At 37.0% G+C, this 16,719-nt stretch overlaps 1 protein-coding gene across 3 annotated transcripts in view; it reads right to left on the bottom strand.

Annotated features, from left to right (window-relative positions):
• The window catches only part of ADAMTS6 (ADAM metallopeptidase with thrombospondin type 1 motif, 6), a 286,481-nt gene that overhangs the window by 85,227 nt on the left and 184,535 nt on the right, over window positions 1–16,719 (bottom strand). The gene's annotated exons all lie outside the window — the stretch shown is intronic.

Genomic DNA, 16,719 nt, shown 5'->3' on the forward strand with positions numbered 1-16,719 from the left:
CATTATAAGTTGTCTACAGGTGTTATATATAGGTGAAAGATCGACGTGTCAAATGAATCAGGGAAATATTTGTTGAGGAAGAAAATCTTGAGTGTATCACAAGAATTATAATAAAAGTGTCATACATACTTATTCTTTATAACATTATAAAATATTAAAATATTATAGGAATTGAGCTGGTTAAGAAAGAAAACAGACTTCTATTAAGAATGAAGCCAGGACTTCTCTGTTGTCCAATGGCTAAGACTCCATGCTCCCAATGCAGGGGGGCCAGGTTCAGGGAACTAGATCTCATACGCTGCAATAAAAGATCCTGTGTGCCACAACTGAGACCGACCCAGCATGACCAAATAAATAAATAAAATAAAAATAAATATTAAAAAAAAAGAATTAAGCCAAGTAAAGACATGGGGAAAGAAAAGAAAAGGTCAATTTTGGGAATAGTTGGATAAAGGTCATCCTGGATGAAAGCAAGGAACTGTATAGAAGCATACAAGTTAACATTTCATAGATAAAAATTGGTTAAAAAAAAAAAAGCCCTGAAATAAACAAAGTTCAGGGACACTCACTTCAAAAAACAAAACAAAACAAAACAAAAATCCTATTCTTGACCATCTTGTAATTATTATCCTAAACAGCAGAGAAGTAAAAAGTCCAAAAGAAGAATATTAGTTTAATGACATACTTGGATAACATTTTATTAGATTTCTGACCTATTCTTTTCTTGTGATAACCACTCCCAAGGTCAGCATAATAAAAATATTAGCAATAACAACACATACTTACGTTTTTCTAAGCATTCAGTAAGTACCTATTCCATGGCACACTGTTCAGAGGTCTTTAGATCTATTATAAGCTCTCTCACCACTCTTGAGGTAGTTATAATTAATAAACCCAATTTACAACTGAATAAATTATATGTTATTAGTCTGTTTAGTAATAGTTTCAATGAGCAAAGATACTTCCTTCATCTGAGTGGGGACTTCCACTGGACTCTGTAAATGCTACAATAACAACATAGGTTTTTAGCTCTGTTGCTGCTGTTAAGTTGCTTTAGTCATGTCCAACTCTGTGCGACCCCACAGACAGCAGCCCACCAGGCTCCCCCGTCCCTGGGATTCTCCAGGCAAGAATACTGGAGTGGGTTGTCATTTCCTCCTCCAGGGAATCTTCCTGACCCAGGGACTGAACTCACATCTCTTCTCTTGCATTGGCAGGCAGGTTCTTTACCACCAGCACCACTTGGGGAGCCTATATAATAAGCTGTTACAACTACTCAAATGTGCCATTACACTTATTAAAGAAGACAGACCATATGTAAATGATAGGGCTGTGTTCCACTAAAATCTTATTTACAAAAAGAGGCGATGGTTTAAATTTGACCCAGCAGGCACAATTTGCCAACCCCTGATTCAGGATGTTATCATATAGATACATCTGTATGTCAGCATTGTGCAGAAGAACCAAACTCACCTATTAATTTTTGAGTCAACACAGAATCATACACTTTAAAGAACTGATGTCAGATTATAATATAATTTGCATAAAATGCTTAAACTTCCTGTACAATTATCCCCATAGGGGTCATACACTATGTATAATCTACAGAAAGATACATAAAATACTCTTCAGATGACCACAATTATTATCCAGTTCTTTCTTTCAGCCAAAATCTGTTTTCCCATAATCCATTGATCTTGCGCCTTTCTTCTGAACAAATCTAATCCCTAATGGAAAGGTATCTGGACCTTGATGGCTTTCTTATGGGGACATAATAAATTATCATTAGTACTTTTAAAACCAGGCACCAAGAACTGACCTTAAGGGTCTTTTTTTATATTCAGCAAATATATAAAAAAATATTTTATGTATCACATATGATCTAGGCTCTGGAGATAATACAATACACAAAACAGATTAGGTCCCTGCTTTCATGGAGCTTACTGTAGTCAGTTGGAGATGAGAAAGAAGAAAAATAATGCAGGGTACTAAGATGGTAGTTAGGTGGAGGTTGGGGGAAGTTGTTTTAAATGGTAGACTAAGAAAAATCGTCTCTGATAAGGTGGCACTGAAGCAGAGTTTAAAAATTGAGGACATGACTTATGTACATATCTTTAAAAGAGTGTTCCAGGAAACATTAAATGCAAAGGGTCTGAGGCAGGAATCTGTTTGGGAAATTCACAAAATAACATGGAAGATGGAAGGTCTCATAAATTGGAAACTGCAGCAGACTTGGGGACTTGATTCCATACCTTTCTGTTTCTAGAATATATCAGCTAGTGTTATATTTTAATTTAACTTTTTCCTTCAGTGGATGCTCTGAATCTGTGTTGATTAGAAATAAGCTTATGAGGAGTTGTATATTCTGGCTGCAAAGAATGAGAAAGATCAAAGAGTAATTTCTTAAGGAAAAATTCCATAAAATATATTTTTGTTTTGTTTAAGAATAGTGACGAGTTTAGGGAGCAATGTTTTTTAAATTACTTAAGTATAATAAATGCTGACACTATGTAACAGGAAATAGGCATAGGCAACACATTTTTTATGTAAAGCTTGACAGGTTTTCAGCTTCTTAGTGTTAACACTAATCAAGCATCCTCTCCTTCTAAAAAGCAACCAGCAGGGCCCCACATAAATCTAGAAAGCAACACTGCAGGTCTCGGTATCTTTTGATCTTCAGTTCAGTTCAGTTCAGTTTAGTCACTCAGTCGTGTCTGACTCTTTGCGACCCCATGAATCGCAGCACGCCAGGCCTCCCTGTCCATCACCAACGCCCAGAGTTCACTCAAACTCATGTCCATCGAGTCAGTGATGCCATCCAGCCATCTCATCCTCTGTCATCCCCTTCTCCTCCTGCCCTCAATCCCTCCCAACATCAGAGTCTTTTCCAATGAGTGAACTCTTCACAAGAGGTGGCCAAAGTACTGGAGTTTCAGCTTTAGCATCATTTCTTCCAAAGAAATCCCAGGGCTGATCTCCTTTAGAATGGACTGGTTGGATTTCCTTGCAGTCCAAGGGACTCTCAAGAGTCTTCTCCAACACCACAGTTCAAAAGCATCAATTCTTCGGCGCTCAGCCTTCTTCACAGTCCAACTCTCACATCCATACATTACCACTGGAAAAACCAAAGCCTTGACTAGACGGACCTTTGTTGGCAAAGTAATGTCTTTTGATCTTAGTATTTTCAAATATACAAAAAAACTTAATATTAGCATCTTTTTCATCACTTTTTTTTTTTAGAGAAATGTGTATGTTAGCACATTCTATGGACTATCTTAGGCTTCCAATCATGTTGACAGATTGCAAGAATCTCCCTTCACAATACTTTTTATTGGTAGATAAATCTAAAAAAAGAAAAAGACTAATTCATTGGGGCATAAAATTGCTACAAAAAGAAATCTCAGCTTTCGCTGACAAACTGTCCTGGGGCTTTTCTATTACTAGAGTTGAAATCTTCATTTTATTTCAAAAAATAAGGTGACCTTGGAAAGTCCTGGGATCTCTTTGTGCCTTCTTTTTTTCATTTGCAAAATACACCCCAAATGCCCTTACCTTCAAGAGCAATACATCCCAATGTTTGCAAATGAGGAAAATTCTGCAAATACTGAATTAAGTTTCTTGTTGTTGTTCAATCACTCACTTGTGTCTGACTCTTTGTGACCCCATGGACAGCAGCACGCCAGGCTTCCCTGTCCTTCACCATCTCCCGGAGTTTGCTCAAACTCATGTCCATTGAGTCAGTGATGCCATCCAACCGTCTCATGCTCTGTTGCCCTCTTCTCTTGCCCTCAGTCTTTTCCAGCACCAGGGTCTTTTCCAATGAGTTGGCTCTTTGCATCAGGTGGCCAGAGTACTGGAGCTTCAGCTTCAGCATCAGCCCTTCCAGTGAATATTCAGGACTGATTTCCTTTAGGATTGACTGACTTGCTGTCCAAGGGACTCTCAAGAGTCTTCTCCAGCATCACAGTTCGAAGGCATAAATTATTTGGCGCTCAGCCTTCCAGCTCTCACATCTATACATGATTACTGGAAAAACCACAGCTTTGACTATACAGACCTTTGTCAGCAAAGTGATATCTTTGTTTTTTAATACACTGTCTAGGTTTGTCATAACTTTTCTTCCAAGAAGCAAGTGTCTTTTATTTTCATGGCTCCATTCAGCAGCTGCAGTGATTTTGGAGCCCACGAAAATATGATCTGTCACTGTTTCCACTTTTTTCCCCACCTATTTGCCATGAAGTGATGGGACTGGATGCCATGATTTTGAACACAGAGTTTTAAGCCAGCTTTTCCACTCTCCTCTTTCACCCTCAACAAGAGACTCTTTACTTCCTCTGTCTTATGGGTCATAAAGAGTGAGAATCAAGCTGAGAATAAAAACTTGGTCCTCTCCCCCCACTTTTCCCTTTCCTCTTTTTTTTCCTAAAAGAAATGGGAAGGCTAGGAAGACAGGAGGATTCCTACAGCCTCAGGAAAAACAGCAAAATGAGCATTTTGTTGGCCTTTTCTCTTTTCTACCCTCTGTTTTTTCTTTCTTTCTTACATGCATCCCAAATGCACTCGTATTTCTTCACTATTACACTAGACCAACTTTATACATTGCCCAAATTTAATGTTCTTTCTCTCCACGATAGAAACATATTTTTAGCCACTTAATACCCTATTATTTGAAGAAGCAGAAGTGGAGGTTGGATTCTGACCCTTGCTTTGCTTAGCAAGGCATGTACTTGACATGGGATTGTGAAAAGGGACATATTTTGTTCATTCACCCAGACAGGTGTCATATACATAAAGATACCACATGCCTCTCTTATAAGTTCCAAACAAAATTACTGATTTCTTAATTATCTGAAACTGTTTTATTATCTCATTAAAAAATTCACAAAGGCATTTCCAAGGTTAAATTTAGTGTTCAATATATGTAATGAATCATTTCAACCCCAGTTGTTTCTTTAATTGGAGGCTAATTACTTTACAATATTGTGGTGGTTTTTGCCATACATTCACATGAATCAGCCATGGGTGTACATGTGTTCCCCACCCTGAACCTCCCTTCCACCTCCCTCCCCATCCCATCCCTCTGGGTCATCCCAGTGCACCAGCCCTGAGCACCCTGTCTCATGCATCGAACCTGGACTGGCGATCTGTTTCACATATGGTAATATACATGTTTCAATGCTATTCTCTCAAATCATCCCACCCTCGCCTTCTCCCTCAGAGTCCAAAAGTCTCTTCTTTACATCTGTGTCTCTTTCGCTGTCTCGCATATAGGGTCATCATTGCCATCTTTCTAAATTCCATATATATGCGTTAATATACTGTACTGGTGTTTTTCTTTCTGACTTACTTCGCTCTGTATAATAGGCTCCAGTTTCATCCACCTCATTAAAACTGATTCAAATGCATTATTTTTAATAGCTGAGTAATATTCCATTGTGTGGAATATTACACAGCTTTCTTATCCATTCATCTGCCGATGGACATCTATGTTGCTTCCATGTCCTGGCTATTGTAAAAAGTGCTGCGAGGAACACTGGAATATCAATCTCAGTTTAAATGTAAACTTCTCATCTTTTCTCTCCCAAATAGTTCCTAGTTTTATGGGAGCAATTTCGCTATACTTTTACTTTTGAAGAAACAAAAGTCTGATAATCCTACATTGTCTAGAAAAATTTAAATCTCAATCTCATGTTTGATATTATAGTCTCTTATACAAGTTTTCAAAATTAAAGCTGTTTTTCTATGCCTTGTATAGCCTGTATTTTATTTAAATGTTTTCTATCCATAGCATGACCCTTTTCTCTGCTGCTGCTGCTGCTGCTAAGTCGCATCAGTCGTGTCCGACTCTGTGCGACCCCATAGATGGCAGCCCACCAGGCTCCCCCATCCCTGGGATTCTCCAGGCAAGAACACTGGAGTGGATTGCCATTTCCTTCTCCAATGCATGAAAGTGAAAAGTGAAAGTGAAGTTGCTCAGTTGTGTCCGACTCCTAGTGACTCCATGGACTGCAGCCCACCAGGCTCCTCTGTCCATGGGATTTTCCAGGCAAGAGTACTAGAGTAGGGTGCCATTGCCTTCTCTAGGCCCTTTTCTCTAAGCCTTTAAATATGTTAAGAATCAAATTTTTACTGTGTGATTTTAGAAATGTCTCTTTAAAGAACAAAATAAGCAAGTTTTTTTCTATGCTTAAAGCTAGTCTTTATTTCTCAAAACAAGATAACAATATAAAATTCATACTAACCTAAAGGTTAATGGCACTGCTTCTTCTATTTTTTGGCATCTTATATATATATATATATATATAGACACATACATACATACGTATACATGAAAGTAAACTTTTATAAGTGTATTGAAGTGTACTTATAAGAATAATGTGGTTGATACATATTTGCTTTCTAATTATAACTTGGGACACAGTTACAACACTGTTAGTTAATAGATCAACTCTGTACTTTGTCATCACTTACCCCATACCTTTCCCTGGGGGTAAGGTCTGTAGTTTCATAATTTTCTCAGCTATCTGGTTCTGCTGCAGGTTAAGGTTAGACTGGCAGTAAGACAATGTCAAAGGTGACTAAACTCAGAGCTTACTTTGCCACACCCACCTCCCAAAGGCTCCATCTTTTTTAAGAAGGTTAGAGCAGCATCCGGAAATTCTATGCCTTATTGAATCCTTTCCACGGCACTAGCCTATTGCTAAGCTTTAGTTCCTCATTTAAAAATATTAAAAAAAACAAACAAACAAGGCACTTTTCTAGGCAGTTTAGTGGTTAAGACTGTGCTTCCAATGCAGGGGGCACAGGTTCCCTGGTTGGTGGAACTAAGATCCCACATGCCACCCAGCAAGGTCAGAAAAACAAAACAAAACAAAAAACCAACCCTGTCTTTCCCTTTATAAAAGTGATTTGAAGATTTAATGAGTACTTTTTAAAATATACAAAAGTACTTTGTAATCTCTAAAGCATAAATGTATACGGTAATAGCTGCACTGATTGAGTACAGATTAAGTACTAGGAATAGCACTAGATGTTTTAAAGTGTTTGTGCTCAGTTGCACATGACTCTTTGGAACCCCATGGACTGCAGCCTGCCAGGCTGTTCTATCCATGGAATTTTCCAGGTGAGAATAATGGAGTGGGTTGCTATTTTCTACTCCAGGGGATATTCACAACCCAGGGACCAAACTGTCTTCTCCTGTGTCTCCTGCATTGGCTGGTGGATTCTTTACCACTGAGCCACCTGGAAAGCCTAATTAAAGTGTTACTTCTTTTAATTCTCAAACAGACCTGCAAGTTTGATATACTCTATTTATACAGGTGTTCCTTCAAAATTTAGTGATGTTAGGTATCTTGCCAGGGTAAAATAGCAGCAACCAGGATTAAATTTAAGTCAATTCTTCTTTCACTATAGTCTTATCTCTGAATATAGGCTATACTTTTCCTGTGTATCACCAAGGCAATAACACCATTTAACTGACCTTAAGCAATGAATGGAAGTAAAGAACTGCAGACAGCATGCACCTCTAGCAAAGCTTACTGAAAAAAATACCCATGTACTACATAACCTATGCTTAAATTTTAGAACAGACCACAGGTGAACTGGAAAATCCTTTGTCTCCATAATTTTTTATAGTTTTGATGCATAAAATAAAGGAGGAAATGAGATGCTTAAGATGTAAAATAATATGATTTCATCCTAACCAAGGTGGAGCTTAGGTTTTTCACCAGAAGTTCTATCCTAGTCACATTTTCAAAGCAGACAGGCAAATCACAAATAGTATGGAAAGAAAAACTTAAGGATTTTCTGGAAAATAGCTAACAATACCAGAATGCTCTTTTTAGAAATGTAGAAAAGTTCTTTGTATTGTAGCTAATATTTCCTCTTTAGGCTTTGATATAAAGTTTGGCTTATAACCTTAATGTAGGTATATTTTTTACCCATGACAAAAATCAAGTTTGAGTATTTAACACACTGATGTATAAATTCTTCTACTTAAAATACTATGTACACCAATTTTTACCCTCTTAGAACATTTTACATAATAGTTTTAAGTGACTGCAGTGAAAAGTTTCTCAGGAAAGCAGAAATGCCTGCATAACTCAATATTCTTTTATGCCAATCAAAAGGAGATTTCATACACAAAATAAAGTATTTTTTGAGCAGTACTTGAGTAAACACTTTTAGAAGACTGAGTATATATCTGGATCTTTATTTCTCATAATGGCACTACTGGATAATCATGTTAGCTCCTACCTGTGCTCATTTATAAACACTGTCAAGGACCTTATCAATCATTTAAGTTCAAAGAGGGCAACTGTCCTCAACCAACGAACCCTCAGCATCACAGCTTCAATAAAGCTCTGCTCTCCAAACCCAAGTTCCATAAGACCACGTCTATTAGATTAGTTTATGATTGCAAATATTCTCTTGAAGTTCCTGTTTAATGATGAGACCAAACTTCATCTAATTATCTTGCCTTTAATAGATGCCTTCTAGGGCTTCCCTTGTGGCTCAGCTGGTAAAGAATCCGCCTGCAATGTGGGAGACCTGGGTTCAATCCCTTAGTTTCTCAGTAGCTTCAAGCCAAGAAGCATATTCATTGTTCCTGCCACAGCTCTTGTCTTTACCTGCTATTCTGTCCTAGAAACCATGATGTGAATATCATAGAAAGAATCCTTGTCTAGAAGCCAGAGGTTCCTAATACAGGGAACATACTACACGTCTAATACACCCTGATGCAGACAGCCAGCCTCAGAGTCTATTGTGTGATAGCTTTGGCCTGTAGGCTGGTCATGCTGCTGCTGAGAGTGGTCAGACCAATTTTACAGCTCGCTTTATTTAAAAATCTTACAGACTGAGATTCTCTGTCTGAGGCAATTTATAAGTTGCCTCTTTCAAGAAACATGAGAGAAGTAAAAGACCTACACAAAATAAACACAAGAAAATTAACAAAATCGTAATAAGCTCATACATATCAATAATTATCTTAAATATAAGTGGATTAAAAGTACCAACAAAAGACATAGGCTGGCTGGGTGGATGAAACATGTGCATGTATGTACTTCCACTTACCACATCACTCTACTTAAACCCCCAAATTGTATGTAATCATTTTACACTGTTAGGTTAATCATGTTTCCATTATAGCTTGCAACTGTAATTATCTTTTCTGTCTGACTATTGATTGTGAAAACTGATAAACGTCTTTTACTACTGTGATTATTTAACTATTATCCACTTAATAACATTGTATTATGATTGGTCAACAGAAAATAATATAATTCTATATCACTAAAACTACCATTTAATAGGAAAACTGGTAATCACTTTTTAAAAATCCTGATGCATATCAGAATTATCTTGAAATTTTTGAAAAATACAAATGTCCAGGTATTGCTTTTTTTCTCCAGAGTTCCAGATGCGTTTCTAATGAGCATCCATGTTTAAAAACAACTGGACTATATGAGGATTTTATCTAGTTTGTTTCACTTATTCTATTTCATATTCAGTACTCCCCTTTCATTTAGTTTATGTTTTCCAATTTTTGTATCTTTTTTTGTTGTTCTTTCTCAAGCCTTCATCAAGAGCAGTAGAAAAGCTTTTGTACACACACACATATATAAATAGTATGTATAATATGATATATATATATATTAGAAAACCTATGAACTTTTGCCTAGCTAAAAAATTTATAACATTTTGATTCCACTTGTTTGACTTAGTATGAAAAGAATGCTTAATTTCTAATTTATATTCACTCAAAAGTTTGATACAGTTTCATGTATTCTGGCATCTAATATTACTGTTAAAGGACTAGAAAGTTTACTATCTTAGTGATCTTTAAAAGAAAATTTGAATGAGGCTGGAAACTTCTAATCCAGTTCTAAGAATATAAAGAAATACTGTTGTAAAAAAAAAAAAACAACCAGGAAATTAATGTCATACAGTATTATTAACTAACGTGCAAATTTTGTTTCAATTTCACAAAATGTTATGGTAGTGGCCATTATTTGTTTTCATACTTTATTCAAGATTCCATGTTGTATTTAGTTGCATTAAGCAGCTTCAGCTGCATGCAACAAATTCTGGTAAATTCTCTTCTCATTTTTATTCCATTACAAATATTTTCTAATATTCCTTGCTATATTAATAGATTCTTAGACATACTCATCATTTAAAAGTGAACATTTAATTTTTTTAAATACATGGGGCTTTTAAGGTATCTTTGATATTAATTTCTCCCTTAAATGTTTTCTTCTCTGCAACCACCATCTGTGTTTTTTCAGTCTTCTAACTTTATTGTGGCTTTCAATGGCTAAGTCAAAGATCTCTCTTGTTAAATGTCACATTACACTTGAAAATATGTGGGTTATTTTCAAATATCTTTTGATATTGACTTCTAACATACTTCTACAGTGATAAGAGAACAGATTCTGTATGATTTCAATACCTTTAGACAATGAAATTTTTGCACCTTGTTTTATGTCCCTGGATGTGTTCCAATGTCTCCTAGTTTAGTGTCTATGGGAACCTGAATATAACTTGTATCCTACTGTTGCAAGAAAATTATATAAATCTTAATTATGTTGAATTGGTTCATGATGTTTTTAAGGTCTACTATGCCCTTCCACTTTTCTGTATTATTCATCTTATTAATTTTTGAGAGTTTGATATTGAAACTCCAACTAAAAAAGTCTTAATTTATCTACTTAAAAAATAAGTTTGATATATAGTAGAAATATACACAACCTTGTTCTAAATTTTCCAAGTCTCTTATAAATGTGTTATCATACTTTCATAGTTTCATTTGCTATTCAGCTGTATAAAATCAAAATGTATTTTGACTTCAGTAATGTACTTTGCTGTATTTCTTAGTGGCACAAAATAAATCACTTATGAACTAATTTGTGTTGTAGAAACAAGGCTGTAAAAACACAGACTATAATACAAGCTTATAGCATAGTTTTTCTAGATTTCTATTGAACAAATGGAAATTAAAATTATCCTACAAGTCAACTCACCACTGAGGAGTGGTGAGTACAGAAAATATGGTTAAAATAATAGGTCTAGTATGTAGAAAGTGCTCAATAAATGTTAGCAGCAGCTATAACTATTACTACTACTGTTGCTGCTGGTACTACTGGTATTGCTATTGGTACAAGTCCTGTTACTGCTGCTACTACTTTTGTTGCTGAAAGATAGAAACTAAATGAGCTCTAATGCAGAATCTGAGGTATACTCAACATCTATCAGTCCCTACTTTTTTTGCTTGCTTGTTGTTCAGTCACCAAGTCATGTCTGGCTCCTTGAGACCCCATGGACTGCAGCATGCCAAGCTTCCCTGTCCTTCACCATCTCCCAGAGTTTGCCCAGGTTCATATTCATTGAATTGGTGATGCCATCCAACCATCTCGTCCTCTGTTGTCCTCTTCTCTTTCTGTCTTCAGTCTTTTGCAGCATCAGGGTCTTTTCTGATGAGTCAGCTCTTTGCATCAGATGGCCAAAGTATTGGAGCTTCAGCTTCACATCAATCCTTCTAATGCATGTTCAGGGTTGATTTCCTTTAAGCTTGACTGGTTTGATCTCTTGCTATTGAAGGGATTCTCAAGACTCTTCTCCAGCACCACAGTTTGAAAGCATCAATTCTTTGGCATTCAACCTTCTTTATGGTCCAACTCTCTTATCTGTACATGACTACTGGAAAGACCATTATTGTTTAGTCGCTAAGTCGTGTCTAACTCTTTTGCGATTCCAGGAACTGTACCCCTCCAGGCTCCTCTGCCCATGGGATTTCCCAGGCAAGTATAGTGCCATTTCCTTCTCCAGGAGATCTTCCCGAATCAGGGATCAAACTTGAGTTTCCTGCTTGGCAGACAGATTCTTTACCACTAAGCCACCAAGGAAAGACCATAGCCTTGAGTATATGGACTTTTGTTGGCAAAGTGATGCCTTTACTTTTTAATACACTGTCTAGGTTTGTCAGAGTTTTCCTTCCAAGAAGCAACCATCTTCTAAGTTCATGGCTACAGTCACCATCCACAGTGATTTTAGAGCCCAAGAAGAGGAAATCTGTCACTGCTTCCACCTTTTCTCCTTCTATTTGCCATGAAGTGATGGGACTGGATGCCAGGATCTTAGTTTTTTTAATATTGAGTTTTAAGCCAGCTTTTTCACTCCTCTCTTTCACCTTCATCAAGAGGCTCTTTAGTTCCTCTTCACTTTCTGCCATTAAAGTGGTATCATCTGCATATCTGAGGTTGTTGATATTTTTCCTGGCAATTTTGACTCCAGCTTGTAACTCAACCAGCCTGGCATTCAGCATAAGGTGCTCTGCATATAAGTTAAATAGACAGGATGACAATATGCAGCTTTGTTGTACTCCTTTCTCAATTTTGAACCAGTCAGTCATTCCATGTTTGGTTCTAACTGTTGTTCTTGACCCACATACAGGTTTCTCAGGAGACAAGTAAGATGGTCTCGTATTATCATCTCTTAAAGAGTTTTCACAGTTTGTTATGGTCCACACAGTCAAAGGCTTTAGTGTAGTCAATGAAGAAGAAGCAGATGTTTTTCTGGAATTCCCTTTCTCTATGATCCTGTGAATGTTTGTTATTTGATCTCTGGCTCCTGTCTCTTTTCTAAACAGAATTCTAATTTTTTCTCAGGAATCTACTTCTCAGAGAAGATGACTCTAACCCCATTTTAAGGACTTATCTGGATTAGCTGAAACCAGTATGGTAATATCGTTCCTGTTGCTTGTGACTGGGTTAAGGGTGGGCATGTGGCGTCTTGACCAACAAAACATGAAGGAAGTCTGCTGAAGAAGCAGGGAAGAAGCTTTGGTAAAAACTTGTCATATACTTAAGACAGACACATGGGAGTACTTTATCTGTTCTCTTCCTCTGAATATTGTCAGGGAAAAGTACCTTAGTTGTTCCGTTGCTCCCTTTTTGATGCTTTTCAGTTTCCTTTAAAAAAATATGACCTTAGGATATTTTCCTTACTATCTGGTCAGCTCTTTGCTGATTTTAAAATGTTAAAAAAAAATCTTATTCAGCAATCTAAAAAAATTTTTCTGTCACAGTAATGTCATTACCAAAAACAGAAGTTTCACATTTGTTTCTAAAATGAACTAAGATTGATTTGATTAAAGAATTTTATACATACTATTTATAGTCTTTTTTATTGTTTTTTTTTAATATTATATTTACAATGCTTTAGCTATAGAGCAAAGTGACTCAGTTATATCTATCTGTATATATACTTCAGATTCTTTTTCATTATAGGTTATTACAAGATATTGAATATAATCTTCTGTTCTATACAGTAGGTCCTTCAAAACAAAAATAGACTCAACAGACATAGAAAAAAAAACTTAAGGTTAGCAAAAGAAGAAGGGAGAAGGATAAATTAGAAATTTGGGAATAACAAATACAATCTTCTTTATAATAATTAGTTTTCTACTGCAAAGCTAGACTAGCTTTGTGCTGTCCAATACAGCTGTCACTAGCCACATGTGGCTATTTAAATTAAATTAATTAAACTTAAAGATTCTGTTCTTCTGTTGCACTAGATGAATTTCAAGTGCTCAACAGCTAATTTGACTATGCATTGGACAGTGCATATATAGAATATTTCCATCATTGAGGAACATTCTCTTGGACAGTGCTGGGCTAGATTATGTGTCTAGAAAGTTTAAATTTTCATGTATTAGATTAAATTTTAAAAGGCTCCAGCTTGTACAATTTATGCTCAGATAGCTTTATTAACTTGGATAGCATGAAAATAAATTTTGGTGTGGTAATTTAATTGTCTCAAATTCTGAACTAGTAGAGACAAGGTTAATTAAAAAACATTATTTGCATATCCATGATATATATATATATATATATATATGTGTGTGTGTGAGTGTGTTTGTTAAATATATTTCCTTAACATTTGCTGAAAGCTGAACCAGAAGACAAAGATACTAAAAGAAATGTCAAGTGACCAATAGTAAGCTTTATAAAAAATCTGAGCATATAAAATATGGGTAAAATGAAACAAGCTTGGCATGTGTGTCTGGTGTGTCTTTATCTGTTTTTTTATTACCTACCATACATTATTCATATTATATAGCACTTGTGTTATTAGGCCCAAAATGTGGGCCCACCTCTACAACTATATAACAGAAATAGATGGGGATTGAGAGGTGGGTTTGGCTTTCACACTCCTACCTAACACAGTCTAATATACAGTAGGACTCCCTTCTTCTCACGCATAAAACCTCTATTTCCCGAGATTTATGTTATTCATCCAAATCACTATTTGGTTTCATCATTGATTTTTACTAACCTCATGATGACCATTTCCTGTCATTGGTTAAAGAGCTTCATACCTACTTCACAGTTTCACTATATGCTCCAAGTCCTAATGTCACCCACATAGAAGACTCCCCAAACTCCCTACCCTTAACAGTCCTTGAACTCCTTGACCTCCATTCAACATTGAGCATGCACTCTCATGACCACACTCTAGATCTGACCTCAATGAGAACAGTCTCACTTCTCACATCTTAAATTCAAATATTAATACATTCCATTCTTGGATCCCCTGACTTCCTATCTCTTTTACCCTGTTTATCCTGCAACCCTGGTTCTTTAATTTTTATGGATTTTTCAGAGTTAGCTATCTAATTTTCTCCTTGCTCGCCCTCTTTATAGGCTCCATTGTCATTCCCTAGTGTACCGTGCATGGCTCACCAGTATCCTCAAATTTTCTTGATTTGTTTGCTGTTATGTTGTAGTCTCACCTTTCTCTAACCCATTTTCATCTAAAGCATAAATCTGAGACTAAATTTTAACCTGCACTTAATTTTATTTGTGCCTAGAAAGCTCTCAATGTCTCTTCCTTCTTTTCTTTTCCAATTTGCCCTTCAGGTATTTAGCTTCCTATAGGAAGAAATCCTTAACTCCCTAATTAGTCTATGTGCCAATTCCACATGTTTTTATAGTATTCCATACTTATTCTATCATATCACTTGTCACCCTGCCTTGTGATTTTCTGTGACTTCCTAAGAAATGATAAAATCCTTGAAGGCATAGACTCTCTCACTCTAGCACTGTCTGATAAAAGTAGGCACTCAATTACTTGTTAATTAATGCTGGAAATTTAATACAATCATTGTAATTGAAGCTACATCTAATTATTAAGTTGAAGCTACATGTATTATTAAAAATAAATTAATAGAACTAAATATCATAAGCTATAAATAAGAGTGTGTTAGCAACAATATGAGGAGAAATAGAGTAGGGTAAGGAAGATTAGGAATCCCAGGGTTGTAGGGAGAAGGGAGGGTTGCAATTTTAAATTCAGTATTCAGATTAGGCCTCACTGAGAAGATGATCAGTTGAGTAAAGGTGAGGTAAGGGAGTTGGTGATGTAGATATCTGGGTTGGAAGAGTATAAAAGGCAAAGAGAACAGCCAGTGCAAAAGCCCTAAGGTGGGAGCATGCCTGGCATATACAAGGAGGGAGACCGTGTGCCTGCAGCAAGGTGAATAAAGAGGAAAACAGTAAAAGATGAGTTCAGAGAAGTAACAGAAGGCCAGACTGTGCAGGCCTTGCAGACCTCTGTATGAGTTTGGATTTAAGTAAAACAGAGAGCCACTGAAAAGTGTTGAGTAAAATACACTGAAACTCTGCCTCTTATATTGAGCACTGTAGGGAGCAAGAGTAATATCAGGAAACTCACTGAAAAAGCTATTTAGAATAATCCAGGGAAAGATAGGGGACAACTTCCCTGATGGTTCAGCGGTAAAGAATCCACTTGCAATGCAGGAGACACAGGAAACACAGAAGAGCATATGAATGAGGAATAGTGTGGGAATGTGGGTAATAGTCTCATGATATGATAACAAATTAAAAGCTGTGGTTTTTAGATGGGAGAAAGGAAGGAGTAATAAGATATAATGTCTGGGTATGGACTTCCCTGGTGGCACAGTGGGAAAGAATCCACCTGCAATGCAGGAGATGCAACAGACGCAGGTTCGATCCCTGGGTGGGGAAGATCCTCTGGAGCAGGAAATGGAAACCCACTCCCGTTTTCTTGCCTGGAGAATCCCATGGACAGAGGAGCCTAGTGGGCTACAGTCCATAGGGTCACAGAGAGTTGGACATGACCGAGCAATTAACACACACTAATAAGATATAACGGAGAAGACAGTGGCACCCCACTCCAGTACTCTTGCCTGGAAAATCCCATGGACGGAGGAGCCTGGTAGGCTGTAGTTCATGGGGTCACTAAGAGTCGGACATGACTGAGCGACTTCACTTTCACTTTTCACTTTCCTGCATTGGAGAAGGAAATGGCAACCCACTCCAGTGTTCTTGCCTGGAGAATCCCAGGGACGGGGGAGCCTGGTGGGCTGCCGTCTACGGGGTCTCACAGAGTTGGACACGACTGAAGTGACTTAGCAGTAGCAGTAGCAATAAGATATAAAGAAGACAGTCAATTCACTTCCAGGCCCATTCATTCATGGGCTAGGGGAGAAAACTTTAGAGGCCTGCAAAGGAAGCAGTATCTTCAGAGGAAAGCCAGTTTCCATTAGAACAATAAGGTAAAAGGAAAGAAAATTCAGAGACTTCAAGATATAAGGGATTGTGCCGATGATGAATCACAAGTTTCTGGGGGCATAGAAGAGTTTCAGTGGTTGGGAAGGGATAGGAAACAGCAGGG

The sequence above is a fragment of the Bison bison genome, unplaced genomic scaffold, assembly GCF_000754665.1.
Source record: "Bison bison bison isolate TAMUID 2011002044 unplaced genomic scaffold, Bison_UMD1.0 scf7180017864218, whole genome shotgun sequence".
NCBI classification, from domain to species: Eukaryota; Metazoa; Chordata; class Mammalia; order Artiodactyla; family Bovidae; genus Bison; species Bison bison.